Source organism: Balaenoptera physalus (genome assembly GCF_965194825.1).
Source record: "Balaenoptera physalus genome assembly, chromosome: X".
NCBI classification, from domain to species: Eukaryota; Metazoa; Chordata; class Mammalia; order Artiodactyla; family Balaenopteridae; genus Balaenoptera; species Balaenoptera physalus.
This window is the reverse complement of record NC_138903.1, coordinates 38,674,161-38,694,516: the sequence shown is the minus strand read 5'-3', so window position 1 is coordinate 38,694,516 and position 20,356 is coordinate 38,674,161. Positions and strand designations below refer to the sequence as shown.

Genomic DNA, 20,356 nt, shown 5'->3' with positions numbered 1-20,356 from the left:
GAAGGATCTGCTTCCAAGTTCCTTCCAGTTGTTGGCAGAATTCATTGCCTCGTGGTCATAGGATTCATGAAAACTTGCTTCTTCAAAGCCAGCAATGGAGCAAGAGACTGCAAGCTAAATGGAGTCTTATATAACATAACACAACCACGAGAGTGACAATCCATCACCTTGCCATATTCTATTGGTTAGAAGTAAGTCACAGGTTTCACCTACACTCAAGAGGAGGGTGGGAGATTATCAAAGGATATGAACATAAGGAGGTGGGGATCATAGGAGCCGCCTTCAAGTCTTCCGTAGTCTGCCCTCTGGCGCCCCAATGATGATCCATGTCTCTCTCACATGGAAAATACATTTATCCATGTTCAAAGGTTCCCAAAAATCTCATCCCATTATAGCATCAGCTCAAAGTCCAACATCCCACACTGTAATCTAAATCAAGTCCAAAGGTGAAGGAAGCTACTGGCTCTAATCTCTTAAGTACAGCTCCTGGGCCATAATTGCTTTCCATCTGTGGACATGTAAAACTAGAGACCCACGATGTGCTCCCAACACATCCAACATACAATGAGATGAGCACAGCATTACAGCTATAGACATTCCAGATCAAAAGGGGGGGAAATGGAAAGTAAAAAGGTGTCAATGATCCACAGCAGTTCTGAAATCTAGCCAGGCAAATAATGAGGGTTACTTGATTTGACTTCAGAGTCTGGGAATCATTCTTCATGGCTCTCAGCTCCACCCTCTGGACTTTTGGTTCTGTGTTAATCATCCTTCCATTTTCATGAAGGTAGCATGTGTCTGCAGCTGATTACTTTTATCAGCCTGCTTCCTGTCGGTATAATTTTGAGTATTCAAGGGCCTCCCTTCATTTTGTACTCTTTTGGTCCCCTTCAGTTCAAGCTGGCAGTGTTTATTATAAAATAGTTTTCTCAGAAACTTTGGGGGTCCCGTAGATTTCAGTGGGCTTTACTTCATTAGACAAAAGACACACTCACAGATTTTATTCAAAATAATCCCTTCTCTAGCTGGAACTTTTGCTGAGAGAGCCTAGAAGCTTCCCAAAAGGTTTGATTGAGAGGATCGACGAGACACACCCCTAATCTCTTGAAAAGGTCCTTTGTGGACTGAACACTCTGACTTTTTGAACTTTCTGACGTTTTAGCAAAAGGTTGTAGGGTTATACCGTTCAACTTTTTCTCTAGACTGAACTGTCTTAATTTTAGCATCTTTTACTATCTGAAAAGACTGGATTTTCAAAATTATGAAGTCCTCATTTATTTTTGTTCTTCCCTCAATTTATTTTCTCCTCTCGCATTTTACTATAAACAACAGGAAGAAATCAGACAACACCTTCAACACTCCACTTGTAAACCACCTTAGCTAGATGACCAAGTTGATCACTTACAAGTCCCGCTTTCCACTTAACAGCAGGCGATAATTTTTCTGAGCCCCCTGCCTCTACATAGCAAGGATTCTCCTTCCTTCAGTTTCCAGTAACATATCCCTCATTTCTTTTGAGCCCTCAGCAGCAGCATCGTCCAACTCCAGGTTTCTACTGTCTGCTCAAGGCAATTTAGGCTTTCTCTATACTGTTCCTCCAAATTCTTCCAGCGTCTACCTACTGCTAAGTTCCAAAGCTACTCCCACATTTTTAGGTATGTGTTACAGCAGCATTCCAGTTCCTGTACCAAACTATGTATTCATTTTCCATCACTGCATAACAAATTACAGTGAAATTAGCACCTTAAAACAACACACATTTGTTATCTCCATTTCTGTAAATCAGAAATTAGAGTATTGCTTAATGTGGTCCTCTGTTTAGAGTCTCGCAAAGCTGGAATCAAAATATCAACCAGGATTCAGAAGCTTGAGTGGGGAATGATTTACTTCCTAGCTCCCTCAGGTTATTAGAAAAATTCATTTCCTTGTGGCTGTAGGATTCATTCTTCAAAGCCAGCAATGAAGGGGGGTGGTGTGGGAGAAGAGAGAGAAAGAGAGCAAGCTAGCAAGATGGAGTCTTACATAGTGTAACATAATCATGGGGGTGACATCCATCACCTTTGCCATATTTTATTGGTTAGAAGCAAGTCACATAGGGACTTCCCTGGTGGCGCAGTGGTTGAGAATCTGCCTGCCAATGCAGGGGACACGGGTTCGAGCCCTGGTCCGGGAAGATCCCACATGCTGCAGAGCAACTAAGCCCATGCGCCACAACTACTGAGCCTGTGCTCTGGAGCCCGTGAGCCACAACTACTGAGCCTGCATGCTGCAATTACTGAAAGCCCGCACGCCTAGAGCCCGTGCTCCACAACAAGAGAAGCCACCACAATGAGAAGCCCGCGCACTGCAACGAAGAGTAGCCCCCACTTGCCCCAACTAAAGAAAGCCCACGCATAACAACGAAGACCCAATGCAGCCTAAATAAATAAATAAATAAATAAATATAAAAATTAAATTAAAAAAAATATATATATATAAAAGAAGCAAGTCACATGTTTCACAAACATTCCAAAGGAGAGGATTACACAAGGACACGAACATAAGGAGGTGGAGATTATTGGAGTCATCTTACAATCTGTTTTCCACACTGGCCCTTTTAAAGATAAACAGAACAAACAGAATTTTCAGGGAAAGAATCTCTTCATGTTAAGAACATGTTTAAGTTAATACCTAGGAACTCAAGGATGGAATGAAAGAGAAAAGCAATTAAGTGTGGAAAGAAATTTTAAAAGGGTTTCATTATAGACTGCTAAGAGGTGCGGAGGATGCTTTGCTAATACAGAGTCAAATAAGGAAAAGGTCATGAAGGATAAAATGGTTAGGGAAAGATATGTAGGTGAGGTAGAACTTAAAATGTACTCTGAATAATGGAGAGTATTTAGAGATGAAGAGATCATTCCATTACATAGTGAAGGCATGAATACTAATCATGAAGGCATGAATACTAATACCAGTACTATGTTGGAATTGGTAACAAGCATGGAACATACAGGGGACAGCTAGGAGACCGAAGTGACTCAAGGGTTCTCTACCTTGTTGACATATTAGAATCAACTGTAGAAAATACTGATACCCACGCCCATCCCAGGTATTCTGTTTTAATTGGTAGGAGATGAAGCCCAGACAGCAGTGGTTTATAAAAGCACTCGAAGTAAATTTAGTGTATATCAGGGATGAGTGCCACAAGACTGATTAAAAGAGCAAACTCATGTGAAACAAAGTGGTAGGTTCTATGTGCCAAGTAGGATTCGCTGGTGATGACATACCCATCTAAGACATAGAACAAAAAAACTATTGTAGACTCACCCCAGTTCTTAATAATCATGGAACATAGATGTGTCAAACATTTCTGATGTCCGTTTCAGATCCTCTTGGCTTCATCTGTTTTGTTTTGTTTTGCACTGTTGTGGTGACAGGCAGCTCTATGAAGGCTCTTTCTTCCTCCAGTCCCAACCAAAGAGTGCCTCACCTCCTACCCACACCTAAAGCCTCTTTCCTTGGTACTCTGCCCTGCACTCTCACCCTGGCCTGCATAAACCATCAGTGTAGGCAAGTTAATATCCTGTGGAGTTAATGTTTGACCAATGGGAAACAGGAACCAATGGATAAATCTTGTCCTTGTTATCTACACACTGTCCCCAGTGGACAGTGCACTCAGTGTCCTTGAGTGCATTTTATAGAGAGAGTTTCTTGGGGGCCTAGTGCCAAATATCTAGCATTCTGTTGCATATAATTTGAATGTTGGTGCATTTAATGTTGTCCCAGAGTTCTCTGAGACTGTCCTCAATTCCTTTCATTTTTTTTTCTTTATTCTGCTCCCTGGCAGTTATTTCCACCATTTTATCTTCCAGTTTACTTGTCCATTCTTCTGCCTCAGTTATTCTGCTATTGATTCCTTCTATTTTTAATTTCAGTTATTGTGTTGTTCATCACTGTTTGTTTGCTCTTTAGTTCTTCTAGATCCTTGTTGAATGTTTCTTGTATTTTCCCCATTCTGTTTCCGAGATTTTGGATCATCTTTAATATCATTACTCTGAATTCTTTTTCAGGTAGATTGCCTATTTTGCCTTCATTTATTTGGTCTTGTAGGTTTTTACCTTGCTCCTTCATCTGTAACATATTTTTTTGTCGTTTCTTTTTTTTTTTTTTATGGGTAGGGCTGTTTTCCTGTCTTACTGGTTGTTTGGCCTGAGGCATACAGCACTGGAGTTTGCAGACAGTTGGAGAGAGCTGGGTCTTGGTGCTGAGATGAGGACCTCCGGAAGGCCTCACTCTGATTGATATTCCCTGGGGTCTGAGGTTCTCTGCTAGTCCAGTGGTTTGGACTCCGAGCTCCCACCACAGGAGCTCAGGCCCGACCTCTGGCCTGGGAACCAAGATCCTGCAAGCTGTGTGGCATGGCAAAAAATAAAAAATAAAAATAAAGAAAAAAGAAAAAAAGGAGCAATACAATAACAAAGAATTAAAAACAAAATAAAATTAGAAAGGTAAAAAATACATTAGGAAAAATAAAAATATAATTGAAACAACTGCAACAAGGTAAAATAAAACCACAACAGAAAAAAGAAAAAAAAAACAATAAAAGGGGAACAAGCCAAAAGGAGCAGAACAATAACAAAGTATAAAGAATAAAATAAAATTAGAAAAATAAAAGATTTATTAGAAAAAATAAAAATATAAATGAATCAATAAGGTAAAACAGAACCCTAATCTAAAGAGGAAAAAAAAAAAAAAAGCCTTGGCTGTGGGGGGTGGAGTTTAGATGGGAGTGGAACTTAGGCAGGGGTGGGGTTTAAGGTAGGGCAGGACCTAGGCAGGTGGGGGTGACATTTGAGCATGGGGCAGGGCCTAGACTCAGGACCCATGCAACCGGAAAAGGCCTTGGGGTGGGGTTTAGATGGGGTGACGTTCAAGTTCAAGTGTGGGGTGGGCCCTCTGCTTAGGACCTGCCTGCGGTAGGAGAGAGGCAGCGCATCCAAAGGAAGGCCTCCAGGGTGTTGAGTTCCAGAGTTTGGAGGTAAGGCCCTGGGTGAGGATGTGTGTGTGGGGTTTAGGCCCAGCGCGGTTGGAGGGGTTCTCAGAGGGGGTCTCCGAGTGTAGAGGTGGGGCCCTGTGTGGGGGTGTAGGTGTGGGGCTTGTGTTCTGCACAGAAGGAGGGAGGATCCGGGGGCAGAGGATTAGGCCTGGGAGCCCAACAGGCTCCCCAGTGCCTAAGTGGACAGGGAAAGTGCTGGCTGCGTTCCCTTCCGTTCCTCCACTCTCCTCCCACCCTGTCTCCCCCAGGGTCTCCACCGTCCCCGCTGGACCCCTAACCGTGGGTGGGTCCTGCTGGGTGTAGGAACTCCTCCCCTCCCTGCCTCCCCCAGCCACTCCTCAGGGGTTCCAGACCTGGAGGTCCTGCCTTTACTTTTGCTCCCCCTTCCCTCCCTCCCACTCCCTCAGGACCCACGTGGCTGGAGGGGGCCTCGGTGGGCAGAGGATCAGGCCCAGGATTTCAGCAGGCTCCTGGGGGCCCAAGTGGGCAGGGGGAACCTGGCCACACTCCCTTTTGATCCTCTGCTCTCCCAACGGTCCCCCAGTTTCCCCCTTCGGGCATGGGATCCCTTCCCCTCCCCCAGCTGCCCCTCAGGGGCACCAGTCCCATCCCACCTCCACTTCTCCTCCCCCCTCACTCCCCCCCACGCCCCACATCCTACCCAGCCGCTGGGGGTTCCTCCCGCCCCCTTAGGGGTCCATGGTCCCCCAGCGGTGCCTGGTAGGTGCCCTAGTTGTGCGGAGATGTGAATTCCATGTCCTCCTAGTCCCCCATCTTGACTCTGCCTGTGAGAAAGTTTTTAACAACATATTTAATTTTAAAAACAGATATGTGACTATTTATATTATCTATTTCTTCTTGAGAGAGCTTTGGTAGTTTGTAGCTTTCAAAGAATTTGTTCGTTTTATCTGTTATCAAATTGATTGGCATAAAGTAGTTCTTAATATACCATACCATTTTTATCCTTTTTAATATCTATAGAATCTGTAGTGATATCATCTTTTTCATTCCTGATGTTGGTAATTTGTGTTCTCTCTCTTCTTTCTTTCTCTCTCTTGTTCCTGATCAGTCTGGCAACAGTTTTATTAATTTTATTGATTTTCTCCAAGAACCAACTTAAGTTTTCATGATTTTTTTCATTGTTTTTATCTTTTCAGGTCCATTGATTTCTGCTCTAAACTTCATTTTTTAAAATTCTTATTTTTGGTAATTCTCTTATTTTTCTTGTTTCTTAAGGTTGAAGCTGAGGTCATTGATTTGAAACCTTTTCCCTTCTATAATATAGGTGTTTAGTGCTATAAATTTCCTCTAAATATTGTTTAGTGGCACCCAACAAAAAGTTGTATTTTAATATTTATTTGGTTCAAAATACTTTTTCATTCCTCTTTTTCTTTCTGTTTTGACCTGTGAGTTTTTTAGAAGTGGACTATTTAGTCTCCAAATATTTGAGGATTTTCCAGAGATCTTCTTATTATTAATTTATTTCTATTTTAATTCCACTAGAGTCAGAGAACATACTTTGTAGGACTGAACACTTTAAATTTATTGAGGCAATTGCTTTACAGCCCATCGTATGGTCAACTTGGTAAATGTTCCATGTGCCCTTGACAAAAATTGTTGTGTTTGGGTCACATGTTCTATATAAATGTCAATTTGGTCAAGTTCGTTGATGTTGTTAGGTTTTCCTCTATCCTTAGCAATTTTATGTCTACTTGTTCTATCGAGTATTGAGAGAGGAATATTGAAATCTTTGACTATCTTTGTGGATTTACTATGTTCTTCTTGACATTCTATCAGTTTTGATTCAAGTATTTTTAAACTATGTTAGTAGGTGTTAAATATTTTAGATTTTGATGTGCTCTTGATAAAGTGACCTTTATCATTGTGAAATTTTTTTTATCCATGGTAATATTCTTTGTTTTAAAATCCACTGTCTGATATTAATATTACCATTAAAGCTTTTTTCTAACTAGTATTAGCATGACATATCTTTTTTTTCCCATCCTTTTTCTGTAAAACTGTTTGTGTATTTACATTTGAAGTGCTTTCTTGTAGGCAGCATATAATTGAATATTACCTTTTTATCAAATTTTATACCTCTGTCTTTTAATTGGGATATTGAGACCATTTACACTTAATATGATTATTGATACAGTTAGGTTTAAATTATCTTCTTGCTTCTATTTGATTTCTATTTGTTCCATCTGTTCTGTGTTCTTTTGTTCTGCCTTCTTTTGAATAGATTTTTTTTTTTAAAGATTGACTGATTGATTGATTGCTATGTCGGGTCTTCGTTTCTGTGCTAGGGCTTTCTCTAGTTGCAGCAAGCGGGGGCCACTCTTCATCACGGTGCATGGGCCTCTAACTATCATGGCTTCTCTTGTTGCGGAGCACAGGCTCCAGATGCGCAGGCTCAGTAGTTGTGGCTCACGGACCTAGTTGCTCCGCGGCATGTGGGATCTTCCCAGACCAGGGCTCGAACCCGTGTCCCCTGCATTAGCAGGCAGATTCTCAACCACTGTGCCACCAGGGAAGCCCTGAATAGATATTTTTTATGATTCCACTTTCTCTCCGAAGTTGGTTTAACTCCTTGTTTTTTTATTTTAGTGGTTGCTTTAGAATTTATAGTATACATATGTAACTTATCACAATTTACCTTCAAATGATATTATACCACTTCACATATAGTATAAGAACTTAATAATAGTATACCTCCATTTCTCTCCTCCCAACTTCTGAGTTGTCATACATTTTACTTCTACATAAGTTAAAAACACCAAAGTACATTGTTACTATTTTAAACAGTCAATTTTGATTTAAAAATCATTATATGATAAGAAAAATAGAAATTTATCCACATAGTTACCATTTCCAGGTTTCTTCATTCCTTTATATAGATTTGTTTTACCATCTGGTATCATTTTCCTTCTTCCAGAATGACTTCCTTTAACGTTTCTTAAAGAGCATGTGTGCTGGTGATAAATTCTCACAGCCTTTGTATCTTTGAAAGATTTTTGCTTTGCCTTCATTTTCGAAAGATATTTTCACTCGGTATAAAATTCTAGATCGACTTTTTTTCCCCTTCTAGTACTTTAAACCTGTTGCTTCATTGTCTTCTCACTTGATTGCTTCCTACGAGAAATCTGATGTTATTTTTATCTTTGCTCCTCTGTATATAACATATAATTTTTTTCTCTCACTGTTTTTTAGATTTTCTCTTTATCACTAATTCTGTACAAATTTATTATAATGTGCTTTAGAGTAGTTGCTTTCATCTTTCTTGTACTTCGGGTATGTTGAGTTTCTTGAATCTCTGGGTATATGTTTTTCATAAAATTTGGAAATTTGTGGGCCATTATTTCTTAAAAGTTTATTCCTCACCTCTCTTTCCTGAACTCTGATTACATGTGTATTAGTACACTTGCTGTTGTTCCACAACTCATGGATGCTCTTTTCATTTTTTTTTAAGTTATTTTTTTCTCTCTGTGTTTTATTTTCTAGTTTCTTTTTATGTCTTCAAATTTGCTAATTGTTTCTTCTGCAATGACTAATCTGCCGTCAATTCTATCCAGTGTATTTTGCATCTCTGACATTACCATTTTCACTTCTAGAATTTTGATTTGGGTCATCTATTATATTATCCATATCTCTATTTAACTTTCTGAACATATGGAATATAATTATAATAACTGTTTTAATGTCATTGTTTACTTATTCTAACCACTTTACTAGTTCTGCGTCAGTTTTAATTGTGTGATTATTTTTGTCATTACAGACATATGTTGTTTTATTGCGCTTTGTTTTATTGTGCTTCACAGATATTGCGTTTTTTACAAATTAGAGGTCTGTGGTAACCCTACTTCAAGCAAGTCTATTGGCACTATTTTTCCAACAGTATTTGCTCACTTCATGTTTCTCTCACATTTTGATAACTCTTGCCATATTTCAAACCCTCCACCAGCAAAAAGATTACAACTCACTGAGGGCTCAGATAAGGGTTAGCGTTTTTTAGGAAATAAAGTATTTTTAAATTAAATATGTACATTGGGTTTTTCTTTTTTTAGACATAATTCTGTTGTATACTTAATACACTACAGAATAGTATAAACATAACTTTTACATGCACTGGGAAACTGAAAAATTCATGTGACTCATTTTATTATGATATTTGCTTTATTGTGGTGGTCTTGAACTGAACCCACACGATCTCCAAGATATGCCTGTATAGGTCATGTATTCCTGTTTTTACGCATGCTCGGTAATTTTTTATTAAATGCCAGATATTCTGAGTTTTGCTTTTAAAATTCATTAGGTAGGACTGGAACAGTGCTGTCTAGTATTAATTACTCCCCACTACTGAGATAAGACCCTTCTGTGTCCCCTGCCTGATCCTTCATGCATCATGAAGTTTTCCAGTATAGCTAGTGGGATTATTCCCAACTCAGTGTGAGCACTATGCACTATTACTTATAATCCTTTGGAGTGTTTTTTTCCTCAGCCTCAGGATTTTTCACACTTGCATGCACTGATCAATACTCTGCTGAATACTCAAGTGTGATCCCCTGCAAATTACCAAAGTTTTCTCTTTGTGCAGTTAACTCCTCTTTGATACTCTGTCTTGCAAACTCTAGCCATATTCTTCTTTCTAGACTCTCATGCACATTTTCTCAACTCAGGGAATCCTTTTGGCTCTGCCTTAGTTCCCCCTCTGTGCACTTCAGCCTGGAAATTCTTTCAAATCAGTAAACTGGGCCAATTCATTGGGCTTATCTCATTTCTTTCTCATTCCTCAGAAAGCACTGTCTTTTTTTACATAATGTCCAGTATCTTAAAAACTGTTGTCTCATATGTTTATCCAATGTTTTTGTTGTTTCTGTTGGGTAGATAAATCTGGTACCTGTTACTCCATTTTGGCTGGAAGTGAAAGCCCAACTACATTGACAACTACATTGATTGTTTGCATGTCAGGAAGTGATAGTTTGAGCATTTTACATCTCAACACAATTTATTGTTACTTACATGTTGGCATTTGACTGTGTTTAATTATGTTTTAAGAAATTGGTGAGCTGGTTTTTGTTGACACTGATATTTAACCCATTTTTTTCTCATTTAAAATGATGGGAAATAAACTCCCATTTAGCTTTTTAATGTAGTATGTCTCATTCATTGCAATGGATTATTAATGTTAATTGGTAACTGCGTATATTTGGCTTAGACTTATTTCTCTCACATGAAAATAATTCTAGAAGTAGCCTGTCCAGAGCTGTCATGGCAGGTCCATGAAGTTTTCAGAGGCAAGTGCCTTCTGTTTTTCTGCTCCTTAGTGCATGAATTCTACCTCCCAAACTAACATCCATCAAGTCTACATTCCAGTTCCTCCTAGCTAAGTCAGCTATCTTTTAATAGATTTTTCTAGGGGTCTATTAAGTGTTTTCTTCTTACTGCAATGGATAGGTCATCCATATCTTCAAGAAACACTTATAAATGTAGTCTTTTCACTAGGTATCTTGCTGACCTGAATAAAACTAGAGCTCTGTTATTAAAGCACAAGGGGTAAAGGGATGTGGATAAGTCATTAGGACTGTCTGCCACATTTGGCAAAAGACAGTAATGACAGGCTAGGTATTGTGTATGCACTTTGAACATGGAAACGGCATTAGGTGTAAATAAGATTTTTCTGGAAGCATAGGGCAAGATGCTGTGGAATGGGAGAGGCTGAAAATAGCCTTATATTTAGTCTCTCCATGACAATAATCCAGGAATGCAACACTGAAGACTATCAATGGAAAAGATAAAGGAAACACTTCAAAATACTTATGTAAGGAAGAAATGTAGGAAAGGACTTGGTGGCGGATGGGATATGAAGAGCACGTACAGCAAAGAGAGTATGTTGCAAGGAAAGAAAGGATTATAAAAGGAGTGTCAGAAAACTCATGGATGCCACTACTCTATACAACTGACAAGTTCAGCCCTGCTCAAGACTTGAGACAATGATGTCTGGATCATTCACTGAAGACTCTATTGGCAATAGAGTGTTGAAGTAGTCTGGCACTAACACATATGGTGTCTGCAGTGACCGCAGATGGGCAGAGTACAGCCTAATGTATAGACTAACCCCCATCAGAGATGGTCAGCTCACTGGCATCTTGAATGCCCAAGCCTTGTTTTCATGTTCCTGCAGCAGGTCCCTTTAGGACAAGGAACTAACCCTAAACTCCAGCCCTGAGCTCCTTAGAGCAGCCAGCTGATTCTATCTTTTGCCATATCAAAGTCATAATAGGAAAACAATAAACATGCTGTAGTAGAAGAATAAAGAATCTGGGGTCAGACAGGTCATAATAGAGTTATTGTTCAATATTTTGTTAGTTGGGTGATCTTGGGCAAGTTATTCTGTCTCTGAGCCACATTTACTGATCTGGAGAAGGAGAATTATTACAAAAATACCTGCCCTCTATAATTTTTTGTGATGTTTAGTCATGTTTGTCAAAGGAAGGGAACACAGCTGTTGGAGAGCTCAGACTCTAGCCTTGGCTCAGTTTATTTACTTGATGCGTCAACTTTCAAACCACTTCACCCCTTTGGATCTTGATATCCTTATCTGTCCTTTTCCATAGCTTCAAAACCTATTTTGGGCATCTAGTATCTGCTTAATAAATATTTGTTGAATAAAATTCTGTTGAATCTGTAAAATAAAGGGATTCATTTAGATTAACATTTCCCAAAGTATGTGTTGTGAGATGCTGATAAATTGATAATGCATATTGTAAATGCTTATGCTTGAGATGATGGAGCAGAAAAAGCCAAGGAGACGGTGTCCTTGATGACATCCCTGAATCCATCATACCTCTTTTTTCCTAGCTCTGGATTTAATGTTATCTGAAATAAAAATAAACCCCCTATCTTTGATAAGATGTTCTTATTTGGGTATCTGTTATTGCAGCCAAACCAAATTCTTTACTGATCCAAACTATTAATGTTTATCAATAGTATTTTATAAAAAGAGTCACTATTCCCCCTCAAATTCTGCTCATTAACTTCTTTCAATCTTCAATCACTTCATTAATTAAAATATTCTCAGGCACTTATTATGTGTGTTATGTGCTAAATGCTACACAAAAGAAGCATAAAATCTTAATTCTTGCCACTAAGAAACCTGCAATCTATTTGAATATAGGGGACTCAGTTAAGTCATAATTAAATATTAGTTGATGACCCTAAATTAGACAGTATTTTTCCTGAAGGCAAAGACTGAGTTTTCATCAACCTGTGAGCTTGTCCATGCCCCTGATGTAAAGTATAATGGGAACATGAGACATGCATGCTCCACAGTTGTTTTAATTTGTACACCTTATAGCCCAGTTGCTCAACCAATTGGCTTTCCTATTGAAATGACAGCTAATTTAAAAGAATAAATGGCTATTTAATAGAATGGAAAACCATTAAACTCAACATTCTGTTAAAGACTGATTCTTACGTAAGTCTTATGAAGTGCTAATTTCTGGCTCCAGAGAAAAGAAAAGAACGAAAATTGTCTTTTAGGACTTCCCTGGTGGCGCAGTGGTTAAGAATCCGCCTGCCAATGCAGGGGACACAGGTTCGATCCCTGGTCCGGGAAGATTCCACATGCCGCGGAGCAACTAAGCCCATGCGCCACAACTACTGAGCCTGCGCTCTAGAGCCTGTGAGCCACAACTACTTAGCCCACATGCCACAACTACTGAAGCCCGCCCACCCTAGAGCCCGCACACCACAACAACTGAGCCCACACACCGCAACTACTGAAGCCCACATGCCTAGAGCCTGTGCTCTGCAACAAGAAAAGCCACCGCAATGAGAAGCCTGCACGCTGCAACGAAGAGCAGCCCCCGCTCGACAAAACTAGAGAAAGCCCGTGCGCAGCAACAAAGACCCAATGCAGCAGCCAGAAAGAAAGAAAGAAAGAAAGAAAAAAATTGTCTTTTAGAGAGCTGTTACCTCACTATGAACCCTGACTCTACTCTGAATAATACTGACAATTCTAATAATAATAAAGATGATGATTATGTTCCTTTATATTTCAGTAGTACTTTGTGGTTTACAAATGTTTTCATATAAATTTGGAAAAGTAACTGAGTATAAAGGAAAGAGAACAGGCTATGGATTCTGTTAGACCTGAGTTCAAATCCAACTTCTACTGTCTGTGTTCTCAGTTCTATCATCTGAAAAATGGGAATCATAAACATATTGTCCATGCTTTGGGACTAAATTTTAGAGCCCCTTAAAAAATTGGAAACCAGAAAAATAAAATTTTGTCTGAAAATTAAGCTAAATATTAATACTATGACTCATTGCCCAATAGCCCTTAAAAAGACAGGATGGCCGTAAGATCTGGTAGCAACTGCAGTCAGAATAGGAGTTGCAGTTAGCCATAGAAACATAGCAGAACATCACACACAATTGTCCAAATGTTGGGAAAGGGAGACAGAGTGTAAGCTGACAAATTCTGAGTATTCCCTGTCCAACAGGATAGACCATCTCTAACATGGAAATACAGGTATGGTAGATTGAAAGCTCCTTCCATCAAGAGGTAGAATCTAATCCTCCAGCCTTGAATCTGATTTTGTCAATGTAACTTGCTTTGGCCAATGGGATATTGGCAAATATTACACAGCAGAGGTTCAAACAGCACTTACATAGCGGGGCTTGCCTTCCCTTGCTGCTGGGAACTCTCTCCCCATCATGTGAACAAGCCTGGGCTAACCTCCTGGATGATGAGAGCCTACCTGTAGAGAGGCCTTAGCTGTCCAGCCATCTCAGCCATCCCAGCTGAGGCCCCATATACATCAGTGAGGCCATCCTAGACCATCTAGCCCCAAAGAAGTTGCCAGCTCAGAAAAAACACTCAGCTAACCTAAAGAATTATGAAAAATAATTGTTTATTGCTTTAAGTCACTAAGTTTTGGGGTGGTTTGTTATGCAGAAATAGATACCAGAGGGCTTTTTAGCTTTCAGTATTCCAGTCCCAGGAATGAAATCATCCCTTCTGTAATATGAATATATCAGGCAATCTTATGTTGACATCATCAATTACTTCTGGCTTCCCTTACCCTGGGTCCATGCTTACTAACATATTTCTAATTACGATCTGACCTTTTACATAATCTGCCTACAGTGGGCAATGGGCTGACCACATAAATTCTAAGGATCTCTTGGTACGGTTATTATTCATGATAAGTTAATGAAGTGGCCCTGATCAAGGTTTGGCTTAAGGAGAAGATATTCTATGTCTCTAAATATTTACTCTCCACCCTTCTCTACCCTACTCTTTACTCCAGGAAGCTGACCTCCATGGACTGCCTCAAGGAACAATCTTGCCTTTGGCTTCTTATTGGGCTTCTCCAATGGGAAGCCCTACCTGGAAACTGGAGAGAAGAGTGATTTCAGCACATTTATTTATTCCTACAGCTTTCTCTTTGTAAGATTGGTTTGGGTAGGCTAAGTCCCTCAGTTGAAGATTGCAGCTCCTGTCAAGGTGGTCCCTTCTCCAAAACTCTCTCATTGAGACCACTCCTTCTCCTCATCCTTTCAGGCCCAGAAGTGGAAATAGAGCAATTTTTACTAGCCTTCAGTTCTGTACTATCCTATATGGTTTCCCAACTCCTGCCCACACTTTTGTAGATAACCCCTTTATTAAACCCTCCCCCAATTATCCTAATTTCAGCATGCCATCTGTCTCCTGTTGAGCCCCTGACTGATACATATGCTGAGCATGTGTGTTTGAGTATCTGGTTTGTCTGATGGTGATTTCCCTTTGTCCTATGATTTATCCCTGAAAGATGGCTCTACACTCACCAAACCAGTATAATCAAGTTTTTAGGCCCATGAGCTGAGTCAGGCTGAAGTTCATAAGGGTAACAAATTCCTCTAGAAACCAGCCAGCTGGCCTTTCCCCCTCTGGAGTGGGGAATAAGAACTGTACTTTTCTGTATTTCTACATACCCACTTTTCAGAGTTGCTATTAAGATTCAACAAACTACATGAAAATTGTTTTGTACCTTTGCATGTGCCTGCCACCTTATAAGTTCTCAACACGTTAAGCACTACTATTGTTTTGTTTAATGTCCCTTTGATTGTATAACATGGTCTTTACTGATCAAATGATGTGTAATACTTTTCTTGGACTTCTTTTTTGGATGTTTTTGTTAATTGAGATTATGGGAGTTGGGGTAAAGAAAGAAAATGCATGTGCAGCATGATTGACACACAATAAACATAGCTTCTAAAGCCTCATGACAGAACCACCAAATGGAAGGGATCCTGATTTAAGCAACTGTCACATAAACATGTTTAATGAGTCAAACATGGAGCAGAAATGGCACTCTAAGGAAAACAAATAGTCTTGCCAGTTCATTGAAACTGAGCATTCATGGAGCCCTTGGCTCACCTGTGGTCAGAAAGGTTGATATAAGACAACAGGGAGATGGCAGGTGGGCCCCCTCTGGGACACGGCATGGTAGCAAGATGTGTAGGCTTCCTTGTTACCTACTAACAAGTAAGTAGAGTCAAATAAAAAGACTCTCCAGCATCCTCCTCTTATCAGAGAAAGCCAGCATTCCAGATGCCAAACTGGTATATGCCATGGGACAGGAATCATGCCCCCACCTCCCAGGCAGCTGGAGTAGATAGGTCCCTGGTAACATCATTTACATGTCTTCCCAGTGGGGTTTCAGGTTAGCCTCTCCTCTGTGAGGTCCTGCCTCTATTTCACTTCAGGCTGCAAATATTCTCCTACTCACCTAGACACATGCACACCCCCCCACCATGAGTAGAGAGCCATTCAAAATCAACCTTAATCTTTTTTATTCTCTACAAATGTGATTCCTCTCTGATGGATGCTTGGGTTTAGAGTTGCTTGTTTACTTTAGATGATTTGTTTTGGGGCCTCAATTTCACATCCCTATCATTCAAAATAGGATGTGACCTCGGAGGAACTCTAAGGCAGCTTAGGAAGAGGCAGACAAGGAGCCTTCATGAATGGACACAGAATGAGCAGAGACTGTCAGGAAAATGTGACTGTAATTTGCATAGGGTCACAAGGCAAACATTGATCTGAAGTGTTCCGGTGAATTGCCAGTGGACAGGACATAGAAGCAGACAGTAAATCATAAGGTAGAGGATGGTGTATAAGATGGAATATATGCCTGGGGGAAGTAAATAAAGGAATGCCATGTCAAGATCAGAAGAACGTTGATAGGGAAATGTAGAATAGAAAATTGATTCATTAATTCTGAGATGAAACATAATTACCTGAACTTGAAATCGGGTGGGCACCAGGTCAAAAATAAATTAAAAGGAATTTAATTTAGATATGCAGTTAAAAATTGGCCATGTTAAGGGGGCAAGAAATTTTAGTAATAATGGAAGTGAAGAAAAAATAATCTAAAAATTTTATAAAAGGTTTGAAACTGAGCAGGATCCTGTGGGGCCCTCCAGGATACAAAGCCTTTCCGTATCTCCCATTTCTTACTTGCAGGATAAAGCCTTCAGCCTCGTAGACCTTCCTCAATACCAAAGAGAAGAGTCAAAGCGTTACTAATCAGGGAAGTAAGGGAATGCAGAAACAAAGGAGCAATCAAGAAACTATAGCAAAGCCATTAAAGCAGGGTCCTACTCAAGGAATATGCATAACAATATCTTTGAGTTCTCTTGAAGGAACTAAGGTCCCCACCCAGGTGGAGGATGGTAACTTCAGGCTGAGCACAAGATCCCTAGAGCACCGCCCTGTTACCTCACCACCAACCAATCAGAAGGAAGTCACATACCCTGCAGCCCTCTCCCCAAATTTTGCCTATAAAAACTTCTCCCTGAAAACCATCAAGGAGTTTGGGTTTTTTGAGCACAAGCCAACCACTCTCCTTGCTTGGCCCTGCCATCAACCTTTCTCTACCCCAAAGTCCAACGTTTCAGTTTGTTTGGCCTCACCATGCGTAGGGCACACGAACTTGTGGTCAGTTACTTGTTACTACAAGTTAACTAGAAACTGGGTCAACCAAAGCTGGAAAAAATATGAAAAAAAGAAGACTATCAGAATTAATGTAGACTATCCAGCTTATATCACTTAATCAGCAAATGACCAGATGAACTTTTCTTTGGGGAATAACAAGATAAGGGAATTCAGCCCTGAGTAGGTAAAATAAACTTAGCTAGATATCTTGGTATCTTTTTAGCCTGAGAGGTATTATCCCACTCTAGAGTTCAGTGTCACAATTAAGTGGGATTGTAGAGAGACTGTTTTTTCATTTCCTTGAATCCCCCTAGTCCCTTTTTTTCTGAACTGTATTAACAACACAATTGCTCTCAAGAGCAGGGTTCCTTTTCAAATTTAAAATATGGGCTGTTGTTCTCTCTCTCCTTGCTTATTATTTCTAAGTCTAAGCTGGGGCCCCATAGCTTTGGATGAGCCAAATGCTGACTCAGGCAAGGGAAAGGAGATGCAAGGCCAGTTCTCCCAGGAGCAGAAAGCACTGCAGATTAGGGAGGCCTTTGTCATCTTTGTCGTGTGTAATTTGACTAAACCTACTTGAATAAGAAAGAACTGGAGGCCTCAGAGAACTTTTGTCCTCTTAAATGAACAATAATCATAGTGCAAAGGAGAAAAAGAAAAAAAGTAAGAGGAAAGAAAATGAGGCTGCTTTTCTTTCTTTGTTTCTTTTTTTTTTTCTCAAATGAGAATGACTAAGGTTTCATTAATGAAACTTGGATCCTTTCTCACTAAATGAGGTTCTGACTTGCTGGCAAAAGACCTGTGCAGAAATATCACATAATTAATAATGCCTTGAAGGGAAATGTGCCTTAGGTGTTTTATTATTTTTTAATCATTTAACATGGTTTTTAAATGATTTATTTATGTCCACCTTGTTGCAGACTGGTTTTAGGGTGGTTTACATAAATACATTTAATAAGATAAGAAGCAAATAAGAAAATCAAGGTAAAGGAAAAAATTCAAGTAGTTAAGGTAACAAGGAGCCGGGGTAATACTGGTACCCGAAATGTGTATTCTAAGTCCTCAGAGTTCCGCTAGAAACATGAGATGTGAGAGACAAAACCAGACACGTGATTTACAACTTCCATAAGATAAAAATCAAACTTGATGCTCAGGAGAACCAGAGGGAAATGTTTCCCTTGGGGCCTCATCAACAGGAACATAATCGATAACTTCCTCAACAGCATCCTTACAGCAAGTACAGAAGCAGGCTTCACAGGCAGTTTCTTATATTTCCCTTGGTGCCACCATAGAAACATGATCGAGGAAGAGCCATTCGGCAGGGGAACCCACACATATCTCTGAGGGCCTGGCTTGCTCCAGGGAAGGATATTAGCATGTGCAAAGAATGGATGGATGCACTGTGCATCACTTATTCAATCACCCAGAAGTATTTGTTTTTTCATTTAAGCTTGTGAGAAGCACTGAGTTCAGGCTGACACCCTGAACAACAGGCTGGAGAGCAACTATTCTGTGTTGCCAGCTTTGCCAAGCTGGGAACAAGGATGACTTGTTGGTAATGTTGAGGAGCTCTGACTCCTGGGACGATTTCCCTTTATGCATATAAGAAGCTGTCTCCTTCACTCGCTCCAGAAAGAGCCTGAACCATAAAATAGTCTGAGGAGGGTCTCCCAGTTACGGAATCCTCTAAGTTTTACTAGGCCTAAAGTTTACACGATTCTGAGAGTCACTTTAGAAGATGAATACAAGATTGATTACAAAAGTTAATTTTCATTTAGAAGGAGAAAACACAACAAATTATAAAATTTTTAAAACCTGGCAAATATCCCAAAAATCTTTAAAAATTAAATATTTTTTATGAATTAGCTGCCTGACACACCTCTATAACACAGTTTTCCTACATTTTTGGCTACATGTTCCTTGAGCTTTCATAGAATCCTTTTCTATATAGAAAATAGAAAAATACTTCAGTCTTTCTTTTAGCATGTATGATAGAAATTTGGTTTTTTCTTATTAATAGTTTAGGAAATGTTTCTTTCCATTTCACAACTTATTATAGACAGTGACATGTACATTTTTAGGATTGTTGTCAATTTTAGGAAAATCTCTATCAATTTTTTTCATAGATATGCTGTGATTTTGAGAATAATTTTTCACAGATCAGGTTCAGTCTCCCTACACTTATCTTTCCTCTATTACCTTCTACATACTTTTGGTTCCAGGCACCACAGGACAGTTTCATATCACAATATGGCCCTGTCCTTCGTGTTACAGTATGAGGTTAGTCAGCCCCTTGGGAAGTAGGATTATTTTATCAGGATGCTTAGCAACAGCTTAACTGTACAAGGAAATGGGGTTGCAAATCTGCATAGATATATCCCACTAAACATGACTAAAATGTTGAATAACGGCAACCCAAAGATGTCATGTCTTAATCCCTGGAACACGCAGATATTACTTTATAAGCAAAAAGGATTCGGGGAATATGATTTAGGATCTTGAGATAAGGAAATTATCCTGGATTATCCAGGTGAACCCTAAAGACCATCACAAGTGTCCTTATAAGAGACAGGGAGACGGAGATTACACACACAGAGGAGAAGGTGATGTGAAGACAGCAACAGAGATCGGAATGATGCAGTCACAAGCCAAAGAACACCAAGGAAGGCTGGCAGCCACCAGATGCTAGAAGAGGCAAGGAATGAATTCTCTCCCAGAGCCTCCTGAGAGAGTCCCGCTGCCACCTTGATTTTGGACTTCTGGCCTCCAAAACTGTAAGAGGATACACTTCTATTGTTTTAAGCCACCAGATTTGTGATGATTTATTGCAGTAGCCTTAGGGAACCAGTATAGATCTCTAGTTCAACTTCCTTGTAGCCAGATCCAACACAGGGCCACAGTTTTTCCACCACTACTTTACATTAGGGGAAGTGGAGAAGAGGAGAAGTTGGAGGGGAAGGAAACAGTGATCTTAAGCAATTGCTGTTGAAATATATACTTTTGGAAACTGTATAAAATCACACGACAATGTGATTAGGGGAAGTGGCGAAGAGGAGAAGTTGGAGGGGAAGGAGACAGTGATCTTAAGCAATTGCTGTTGAAATATATACTTTTGGAAACTGTATACAATCATACGACAATGTGAGCCTATCATGGAGGCCCCTCCCAGGACCTTAGAAGGGGCCCAGGTGAATGAGGGGCTCTGAAGCTTCAGTCTCATTAGCTTCACAGTGAATCTCCCTCAGCCTCAACGCAGCCTCAGTGATTGTGTTGAGGAAGGTCTAAAAGAAGGGTCTTATGTTTTGGGAAGGACCAATTTGGAAAAAAGCAGGATCTTC

General features: G+C 39.9%; 1 long non-coding RNA gene across 1 annotated transcript; it reads left to right on the top strand.

The window, feature by feature from the left end:
* Positions 1–1,848: 1,848 nt before the first annotated feature.
* Positions 1,849–19,038, top strand: LOC309652659. Its single transcript, XR_014258861.1, has 2 exons — positions 1,849–5,017; positions 12,498–19,038. It is a non-coding gene; the product is annotated as an uncharacterized lncRNA (long non-coding RNA).
* Positions 19,039–20,356: the final 1,318 nt, after the last annotated feature.